Source organism: Phascolarctos cinereus, unplaced genomic scaffold, assembly GCF_003287225.1.
Source record: "Phascolarctos cinereus isolate Bilbo 61053 unplaced genomic scaffold, phaCin_HiC Scaffold_4;HRSCAF=312, whole genome shotgun sequence".
NCBI lineage: Eukaryota > Metazoa > Chordata > Mammalia > Diprotodontia > Phascolarctidae > Phascolarctos > Phascolarctos cinereus.
In genome coordinates, this window is record NW_027555847.1 from 244,399,927 (window position 1) to 244,410,466 (window position 10,540).

Below are 10,540 nucleotides of genomic sequence, written 5' to 3' on the forward strand. Positions count from 1 at the left end.
CAACATCACTAACATGAAAATATGTTTAATAGGAATGTATATGCAGAGCCTATTCAGATTGCATGCCATCTTGGGGAGGGTGGTGGGGAATAAGGGGGAGAAAAATTTTAAACTCAAAAGCATGTGGAAGTGATTGTTGATAAATCAAAATAAATTAACAAAAAAATAAAATAAAATAAAATACTCAACTTGGAATTGCTGTTTGGTTACCTGTTCTCAGGAAAAGAAACAGAAATCAGACTGAGTCTAAATAACCTTTAGATTATGACTCAGGCCTGCCTAGATGTTCATGTGTTCTCATTGCTTTGCATTTAATCAACATAGGTCATGCAGGAGGCACTGCATCCTTTCTCTTTTACCTCTCTTTCCCTGCCAATGAAAGTTACAGACAGATAGACAGAGACCAAGAAAGAGACAGGGAGAGTTCCTTGCCACATACTATGCTGGAAAGAGAAAGGAGAGAAAAAGAAGATAAATTGTCTGTCTTTTTAAAATCTCCTGAGTGAGCAGCTGAGCAGAGAGCACATATGTATCTAAAAGTAACCAGGGATGATCAGCACATACCTTGTAAGATAGCCCTAGCAGACTCCTCTTCCTATTTGCTATTTCATGTTCTTCTCTCCAGCCCTACTTTTGACTTTTTGGATTTCACTGGAAGCCTGCTCACTCGGGAAAATCCCTCTGCCCTTGCAGCCCCTCTCCCCCTACTCCATGAGCTCCTTCTGGAACCTTCATTTTGAGAAAAGGCCCAGTCCAGTCTTTGTTGACTCCTCTGAGCTCCTTACTCTCTGGGCTTCATGTCCTCTCCTAGGTACCTCTGCAACAGCATTCTGTCCCCCACTCTTTTTCAACTTTCTTTTCTGTGCTATCTTCCCCAGTTAGAATGTGAACTCCTTGAAAGCAGGGACTGTCTTTTTTTTTTTGCTTGTATATGTATTCTTGGTGCTTAGTGTTGTGCGTGGCACAGAGTATATACTTAATAAATATTTGTTGATTTATCTTGGCTCCATGTATGCAGACTCCAAATTCAACATTTGTCACACATCAAATGGTACTTTTTACATTGTCCAACAATTCTGTGATACCTGATAAGCTTTCTTGTTAACTGTGTCTATGAGCATTTCATCAGCATATGCACAACTGATTTCATCTTCATAGCTTTAAATATAGTAATAGGTGCTCGATCAATCTTAGTTGATGCTGATATAGGCACGGCACTCTTTATGTCCAGAAGTAAGGTCTTTGCATGTTCATTTTCCCTTTTATTTTTAATCTATTTTAAAAATTATATTCCATCAGCAAATAGTGTTTAGTACATCTACATGAAACAATATATGTATACACACACACACAAACATATGTAATGCTAAGCCTCAGATGTCTAATGAACTCATTTTATATATAGCCCTTCTTCACCTTAACAGGACACTATGTTGTTTTCATTGATCTAGATGCCTTTCCTTTTAGTATCTGGCATGATTTCTAATCTGCATTGTCAGAAATAAATGATGTTCTTGAGAAACAGTAAATATCAGCAAGTAAATTGAAATTCTAGTAACTAGTGAAGTATGAATTTTATTTCTGTCCATTATGGTGATGTAAGGCAAAAGATTCTTGCTGGTTCTTTCCATCTCCCTGATTTCACCTCTTTACTTCAACAAATATTTACAATTCTAAAAAATAAGGTGGTATGAAAGGTTCCAATCCAGCCACGTTCCCCTGAGAAACACTTCAATAAATATAAAGCAGACCACTAGATCTATCAAAGACAAATACCATTAAACTCCTTGATTCTGCTCAGAACTACAAAAGAATATGCTTTGAACCCTTTTGGTGTTCCCAAAAGTGACTCCCCAGAGAGACCTGAGGCCGGAATAATCTCTAGTAAGGGGGACTAAGGCTATTCATCTCTAGTAAATCACTCCTAAAACCAAGAAGATTTTGGTTCCCATCCTGTTGCAACCAAGGCTAGGAATAGGGCTTATTCTCACTAGGTAATTGTTGAAGGGATAGAGGGCTGGGGTGCATGGGCATCATATGCCACAAAGTCCTCTTAGAGTCTTGAAGCTCAAGTGATTTCCAGCCATCAGTACCTGCTAGAGCCATACCAAGGGAGGACACAGCAATGAAACAGCCAATATACACATCGGGCCACTGTAAAATATAAGCAAAATCTGTGGATTTAAGCAGAAGTTTGTGCCTGATCAAAGCCCTTGATTCAGCTTTCTGTCATAGGTTAGGGGTGTGGAAGAAGACAAGTTGAAAGAACAGAACACATCCTATCCAAAATTGTCGGGAGAGAAAAAAAGTAGTATCCAGACTAGTGGAGAAAGGACTTGCTGTTAGTCATTGCCTCCAAGAATTCAGGGCAGGATAGAGCCTGGTCCTGACAGAAAATTCCAATCTAAGAACTGAAATTGAGATAATAAAAATTTACAGTTCTTAATGCCACAAAGAAATAGAGGTACCCAGAGGTAAATCCAGAAGAAGACTGGCTTTGTATTTAAAAAAAAAATAATAGAACCTCAGGAAAAACAATATATTAGCCAAAAGGACTAAGACTGGTTTGGAATAAAACAACAACAAAACAAACCCTGAAATTATAGCTCCTGAGAAAATGGAGGAGCTTAAATAACAAGTGGAATAGTTTCCCTAAGTAAAGGGTCAAACTAAAAAGTAGACTAGATTCAGCAGAACTCAGTGATTCAATGAGACAAAAAAAAATATTAGAACAAAATCAAAAGACTGAAACATTAAGAGAATGTTTATGTGTGTGATTTCAAAAACAATTTACCTAAAAAACAGGACAAGAAATAATTTAAGAATCATCAGATTCCAGGAAGCCCATAACCAAACAATCTGGTTAGTGAATTTTAAGACATCATGAAAGATTTCAGGTAAAATTAGAGTGAAGGGGAAAAAAAAAATCTACTGGTCAAGAAATTTCAAATAGCAAACACCCAGAAATGTTTGAGCCCATATCTAGAGTTTTTAGGTCAAAGAAAACATTCTGTAAAAGACCAGCAAGAAAGAATTAAAATATCCAGGAACCACCATCAGTAACCCATAGGAATATGTTGAAATTACACTGAAATCTTTGAATATGGTATTACGAATTATGAAAGAAAATGATTTGTAAACAAAAAAAAGGTATCTTACAAAATCATAATGCAAATGCAGGAAAACAGTTACTTAATAGAATTGGAAATTTCAAATTTTCTTATTAAAAGGATATTATCTGGTAGATTTTCTCAAAAACAAACACTGAAGTCCAAAGCAACCTAGACATGTAAATACACTTGAGTGATTTGAAGGGACTTTTTTTTTTATCATAACCTTTCATTCTAAGAGGAAGAAAAGAATTGTCGCTTTAGATTCTCATTTTCATGTTACAGAGGATAGAATGAGGGCTGGCTGTAAATTGAGAGAGAGAGAGAGAGAGAGAGAGAGAGAGAGAGAGAGAGAGAGAGAGAGAGAGAGAAATATTAAAAAGGGGAAAAAAGAAAGAGTAAGCACCAGAAATTTGATTCTGAACAGAATGAAGACAAGAGAAGAAGAATATTATCATAAACTCCAATGATAGTTTACTATTGATTTCACCATCTTTTTTCCCCCACCAGCTTTTATTTGCAAAAAAGAATATCTTGGGGCAAAAAGAGGAAGAATACATGATGGAAGGAAAAGGCTCACCGCAGCCATAACCATTAAGGTAAATGAGTTGTACTCATACACAAAAAATGGAGGAGCAAAGTAGAACGGATTAGAAAATAAAAAAAGAAAAGAAAAAAAGATGGACTTAAAAAAACTCACATTGAGTTAAAATGAGGGGATAGAACATAATCTATTATGCCTCAGACTAATCTGAAAACTGGGATGACAATCATGACCTCATATAAGGTAATAGAAGATATATGGGCAGCTAGGTGACACAGTGAATAGAGCATTGGGCCTGGAGTCATGAAGACTCCTCTTTGTGAGTTCAAATTCAGCCTCAGATACTTAGTAGCTGTGTGATCCAGGCAAGTAGCTTAACCCTGCTTGCTTTTGTTCCTCATCTGTAACACAGGCTGGAGAAGGAAATGACAAACCACTCCAGAATCTTTGCCAAGAAAAACCCCAAATGTGGTCACAGAGAGTCAGACAGGACTCAAACAACTGAACAACAACAACAACAACACAGCAACAACCACAAACATATGTATGATTTAAGAAGATAATCAGCAAAGTAAGCTATGGAAATATGCACCAAAGATAATGAAATGATACCAATACTAAGCATACATGCCCTTAACAATGTAGCATCCATGTTCTGAAGGGAAAAATTAGTATAATTGCAGGTAGAAATAAATAGCAAAATGTAACAGTTGATTTCTTCTTTATAAACCTTAAAGATCCAGTCTAATCCAATTTAAAAAAACAAAACAAAACAAACAAAAAAACCCCCAACAACAAAAAATAAATTAGAGGTGATTTTTTTAAATGACTGTTGGATATAATGGATCTCTCGTAACTAGTGAAGAGGAACTGAAAGATGTTTATATATTTCTCAACCCTGCCAAAAACCTTTACAAAAACAATGTGTTTAGGCGTTAAAAAAAAACCCTCACTCAAAAATGCAGAAAAGAATTACTAAATACATTCTTCACTGGCAGCAGAAAAATAGCAAATACAATCATTAAAGGATATTTGAAGAAATAATCCAAACTTAGAAGAATACCGAATGATATAATCCTAAAAATGTTTGGGTCAAATTGCAAATCATAGGGACATTAAGTGATTTTGTTGCATAATATGACAACAATGAAACAGTACTATTAGGATGTGGCCAAAGCAATTTTTTAGAGCAAAATTTATAGATTTAAATATTTTCGGTAATAGAAGGACAAATTAGGTATACAAATAAAAAACAAATACAAACTAGAAAATCATCACATAAAAAAACCCCAAATTAAGACAGAAATGACAATACTCAGAATTAAAGAAAAGAAATCAACTATTTTTTTTTCAATGAGTTGATTAATTGAATAGGAAGAGGATTGGCTGAAAACATAGCTAATTTGATAAAACACAGGAAGGCTAAATTAACAAAATAAAACAAAAAATTAAATAGAATTAAAAACAGACTGAGAAAATAGAGGAATACTACAGTTGATGACAGCAATCTTCTCTCTCCCTTAAATCTTCTCTTTTCTAGATTAAACATTCCCAAATTCTTCAACTACTTTTAATATGATATGGTTTGGATTATCATTTTTCCACCCCACCCACTCCACATACATTTCATCTTCCTCCACTGATAATGATCCAGCTTGTCAATGTCCTCTAAAATTCGGCACTCAGAAGCCATCCCAACACTACGGATGTGATTGGAATAGACCAGAATACAATGGGACTATGATTTCTCTAATATTGGTCATTATCCTTCTGTTAATACAAGTTTAGATCTCATTATGTTTTTCACTACCCCATCACATTGTTGACAAATATTGGGCTTGATGGACAACAATATTCCTAGGTAATTTTCACACAAATTACTGTCAAGCCATACAGTCTTGCATTTGTAAAGTTGATTAGATTTTCATCTATGTACAAGATTTTATATTTTTCTTTATTATACTGTATCTTTGAAATTTGGGCCATTGTTATTGCTCATCTGTGTGTGTGTACACACACATATATACACACACATATATTTACATACATATACGTACATGTGTGCATACACACATATTAGGATCCAAGTTCTGTAAGACAACATTTTATAGGTTACTATGCCTCCTAGTTTCATGTCATCTTGCAAATTTGATAAGTGGTATATCCTTTATCCAAATGATAAACACTGAATAGCAGCAGTCCTTGGCAGTTGCCTGAAGTACTTCACTGGACAATTTCCCCTAGGTTGATACTGAAAACAGTAATCAGTACACTTTCAGATTTGGTTATGTAACACTTTCCAAATCTACATAACTGTGCTAGCATCTAGTCCACACCTCTTTTTGTTCATAAGGGCACTGTTATAGTCTTTTCTTTCTGATCAACTCATTTGGGTATATATATATATATACATATATATATATGTACATACATACACACACACATGCACACACACGTATCTATCTGTCTATGTATATATGCATGTATGTATACATGCATATACACATGTGCATATGTATATATGTATATATAAAATCTGTTATAACTTTATGGTTGTACTCTATACTGTCTCCCTTAGATCCTCCCAAAACTCTGATATGTTGTTTTCCCTCAAAGGTCTTCATACTTTATATTTCTTTGTTCACTTCTTTTTTCAAGTTAAAGGGCTGGTTGTTTGTTTGGGGTTTTTGTTTTGTTTTGTTTTTATCCAAAGTGAGGCAGATATCATAAGGAATAACAGATATCAGGGGCATGGTAAAGAAGTTGACTTTATTTTACCAGAAGAAGCAGAAGGTAGCAGAGATTTACCTGATGGTGAGTCCATTCACTTGATGCATATCTTCCTCTGTGGCTAAGGCAAAGTGGAACCCAAGATATTAGCAGGGATGAGAAAGCAGATGGAGGTTCTCAATATTCAGAACCAAATAGGAAGATCCATAGAAAGTAATTAATAAATATCAATCAATAAGCATTTATCAGTTGCCTACAATGTGCCAGGCACTGTTCTGAGTGCTGGAAATACAAAAAGAGGGAAAAAACAGTAGCTGATTAAAGGAGCTTACAATCTAATATAACCTGCAAATAAATATATACAGGATAAATATATGCAGAATAAATTGTTAATGATCAAAAGAGAGTAAGCACTAGAATCAAGAGGGGATAGTGAAGGTTTCTAGTAAAAGTGAAAGAATATGGATGACAGAGGGAATACTATGTTGGGGGATAATAGGATCACTTGAACAAGTAGAGGGCTTGGCTTCAGTGAGGAATAAGGCTGTGAAACAAAGGTGGAGGAAATAGTGGCAGAAGTCATCTTTTTTTTTCTCTGTAAAACTTAAGGCAAGGTTCTCAGCTAAGAGAGTAGGTGGATGAAGGTCCATGGTAAATTTGAAGAGGAAGGAAAACATTTGGAAGAGACCTTGGGGAAAGTGGGATTGTGAGCAAATAAGGGAGTTATAGTAGGATTGCCTAGCAATAGCAAGGGCCCTCTTGAAATTGCATAACATAAATTTGTAGTTGCATGATTTTCTCTATGTTCATTCAGTAGCATGTGTGTCGTAATGAAGGCAGCGAATGGAGGAAACAACCCAAAGTTAAGGCTTGGTTGGGTATAATTAGTACTATAATAAGGGGAGATGGATTCAAGAGAGGAAGATAGTGTTGAGTTGAATTAGTTCACCAAGTGGTCAAAAGGGGAGAAGAAGAGAGAGCAGTCTGGAGAATAACTTATGTACTAGCACACAACAAGGAGAATGGAAAACTTGATTTCCTATTTAAAGGCAGTTGGGAACTTGGTGTAGACATGGTCACTTTCTGAATGTCTTGACTGACATTTATATCCCTTTTCTTTATGATCATCAAAAGGACACTTTCCATCTGACATTGGGGAAGACTCGATACTGAAATTAGGGAAACAATTTCTCTCAATATTAGACTACAGAAATAATGACTTTAATTCTGTTTGCTAAATTTTTTTTAATAGTTTTAGGGTCTGGCAGCTCCCAACTTATAAGGATAGGTTCCTAGCAGAGAGGTACTTCAAGTTCAAGGTACTGTGTGGACCTACATTTCAAAAACAAATAAACAAAAAAGCTATAGGTCACAAGCCTCCACCGATATTTTCCCCTCAAATAGTCCAGACAGATGACATAATTACTTTGAAGTAAAGCCATTTATTGGTATGGCATAGTAAAAAAGCAAGAACAAAGCATTTTCTTCATAAACCAGAGACCCATTTTTGCACAAATATCCCAACTTATTAATGATAAGGGTAGACAGACATCTTTAATACTTACCAGGAGACACAGACATAAGGAATGTATGACCACAGCTCACATATAGGGCACACACGTGAGGAATATATGGACAAGGCATATTGTGGAAGAGCAACTCATAGCTCCAATTGTACATGGTAACTGATGTAATCTAGTAATATTGTGCTGCTCCTTCCAGGGTTACTGGATGAACTAAATGAACCTGTTTCCCTATTCTTTTAGTCTCTGGTGGACACTAGTCTCATAGACATATTGTCTCTAGCAGATGCTTCATGACTAAAGCCTCCATCCTCTGACTCAGCCAGAATCCTCAGCCGCAATGCTTGAGAAAGAGGGAGGACTACCATTCTCTATTCAGCCTGAATAATAGTTCAGGTTTGATGTTTGGACAAAATAAAGAACCTGTAGGTCACTAATAGTTAACAAACAAGGTTTACTTCATCCTATTATAGGAAAGATACAGTAGTGATTAATTTAGAAATATCTTCATATATGGAAAAAAGTCTGGCCAGCAGGTCAGGGTGTGATGATTCCAGATATATCGGGATATCTGCCAATTCTGGAGGTCCCTGACTCCATGTGATTACACATTTTTGTATCCTTTGGTAAACAGGAAGGTACACCAATATAGCCGGGGTCTACCAGAAAGCTCTAACCAAGGTGGCACAGTCTTGTCCTACCCCTAAGCTTAATAAGTCCTGGCTTTTTTACCTTTTGGGAAAACAAGTAAACAAACAAACAAAACACAAAACAAAATAAAACAAAACAGAACACAAAAACTAATTTATCAAAAATTGGGAAGGTAGGGAGGAACCTTAATAAGATATTGGTCATATCACAATAATTTATAGGCATTTGGCTTCTTGAGCATCAACCCAAATCTAATTGATTTCAGGGGTTTACATTGAGATTTCATAAGAACTTGCTCCTTTGACAGATTTAATTGAAATTTTGATTTGTAGATTAAGATGAACCATATTTGTACCCAAACTGTGCTACTTACTATCCTGTACCTTTTTTGTGCTGTTTCCTTTACATCCCTTCCCCATTCCTTCTGGTTACTCCTATCAAATTTCATAGCGCATATCTAACAGTACATCTCCCCTTAAGGATTTCCTAAATACTGGTCATATAATATCACCCCCTTCTCCAAAATGATGTAGCATTTTATATCTCTTATTTCATTTTCTTACTACATATTGTTTTTATTTATATACATGTCTTAGTTCTTTTATTAGATTGGGATCTCTTTGAGAAAAGGGGATATTTGTTACATTTCTATTTTTTTTGGGGGGGGAGGATTTCCTGAAGTGCTATGCACATAACTGGTGACCATTAATAGTTATTTAATAAATAACTTACATGCTTTTTGTTTTAAGCCTAGCTTTACAATCCCTATACAAAATTGTAAACCTCTGTATGGTTTTTTCTACCAACTAGTCCTATAAACAACTTATTGCTCTTCATTCTTAAAGAACAAGAAGACTCTGTATCTCAGCTGTTGGTACAAAGGTCCACAGAGACACAGAAATACTATTAAATATGGAATTGACTGAAACTTCTCTGTTCCATTTCAATTGCCATAAAATATATCTTTGGGCAGCTGGATTGCACAATGGTTAGAATGCTGTGCCTGGAGCAAGGAAAATTCATTTTTGTGGGTTCAAATGTGGCCTCAGACACTATGTGTGTGACCTTGGGCAAGTCACTTAACCCTGTTTGCCTCAGTTTCCTCATTTGTAAAACCACAAATGTGGTCATGAAGAATCAGACACAACTGAACAACTGCAGTAAAAATATATCTTCTCCTTTTGTCTTCAGTTGATAATGCAGTGGTTCTATAGAAAATTATGTAAACCAAGAAATTTGTAAACCAAGAACTACATCATTATGAGGATTATGTAATAGAAGCTTTTTTATACTTTAATGAGGTGGGGAACCTGTGGTCTCGAGACCACATGTGGCCCTCTATGTCCTCAAGTGTGGCCCTTGGACCAAATCCAAACTTCCCAGAACAAATCCACCGCTGCATCTAGTACAATCCTAAAATATGAATAGTAGTGGCTTACCATTAAAGTTGTATGATTGATCTAATGAATCCTTTTCTGCATAGTAACTAATGCAAAACACACACAAAAAGCCCTAAAACTGAAAAGCAATGGCATTAAAATAAAATGAAAAATTACATGAAATAAGATGCCATTTGGCATCAAGTATTAAGGTTTCATTAAGGAAGGAAACCAAATAATTATCTCTATTATATGAACATGTTTGTTGGAAGCTGGGAATCCGATAAAAAGTTATTAAAAACAATCAGAAAAGAAATCCCAACCTCCATTGAATTAACCGGCTGTTGTTGAGTAAATGTTAGAAAAGGAATTCTGAATAAGGAGAGTATTCTGGTGTGTCCAGGTGATATATCCCTCTGGCATTGCCGACCCATCAGCAACAATGGCATAACATTTTTTTCCCCACCAGAAGTAGTTGTCAATTAATTTTTAAGTCAAGTTCTTATAAAGCTGAAATAGAATAATAGAACATTTACAATGCTTGGCTAAACTCACGTCAATAAATATCAATCTAGACACTTCTGCTTAAAATAAACACAAATA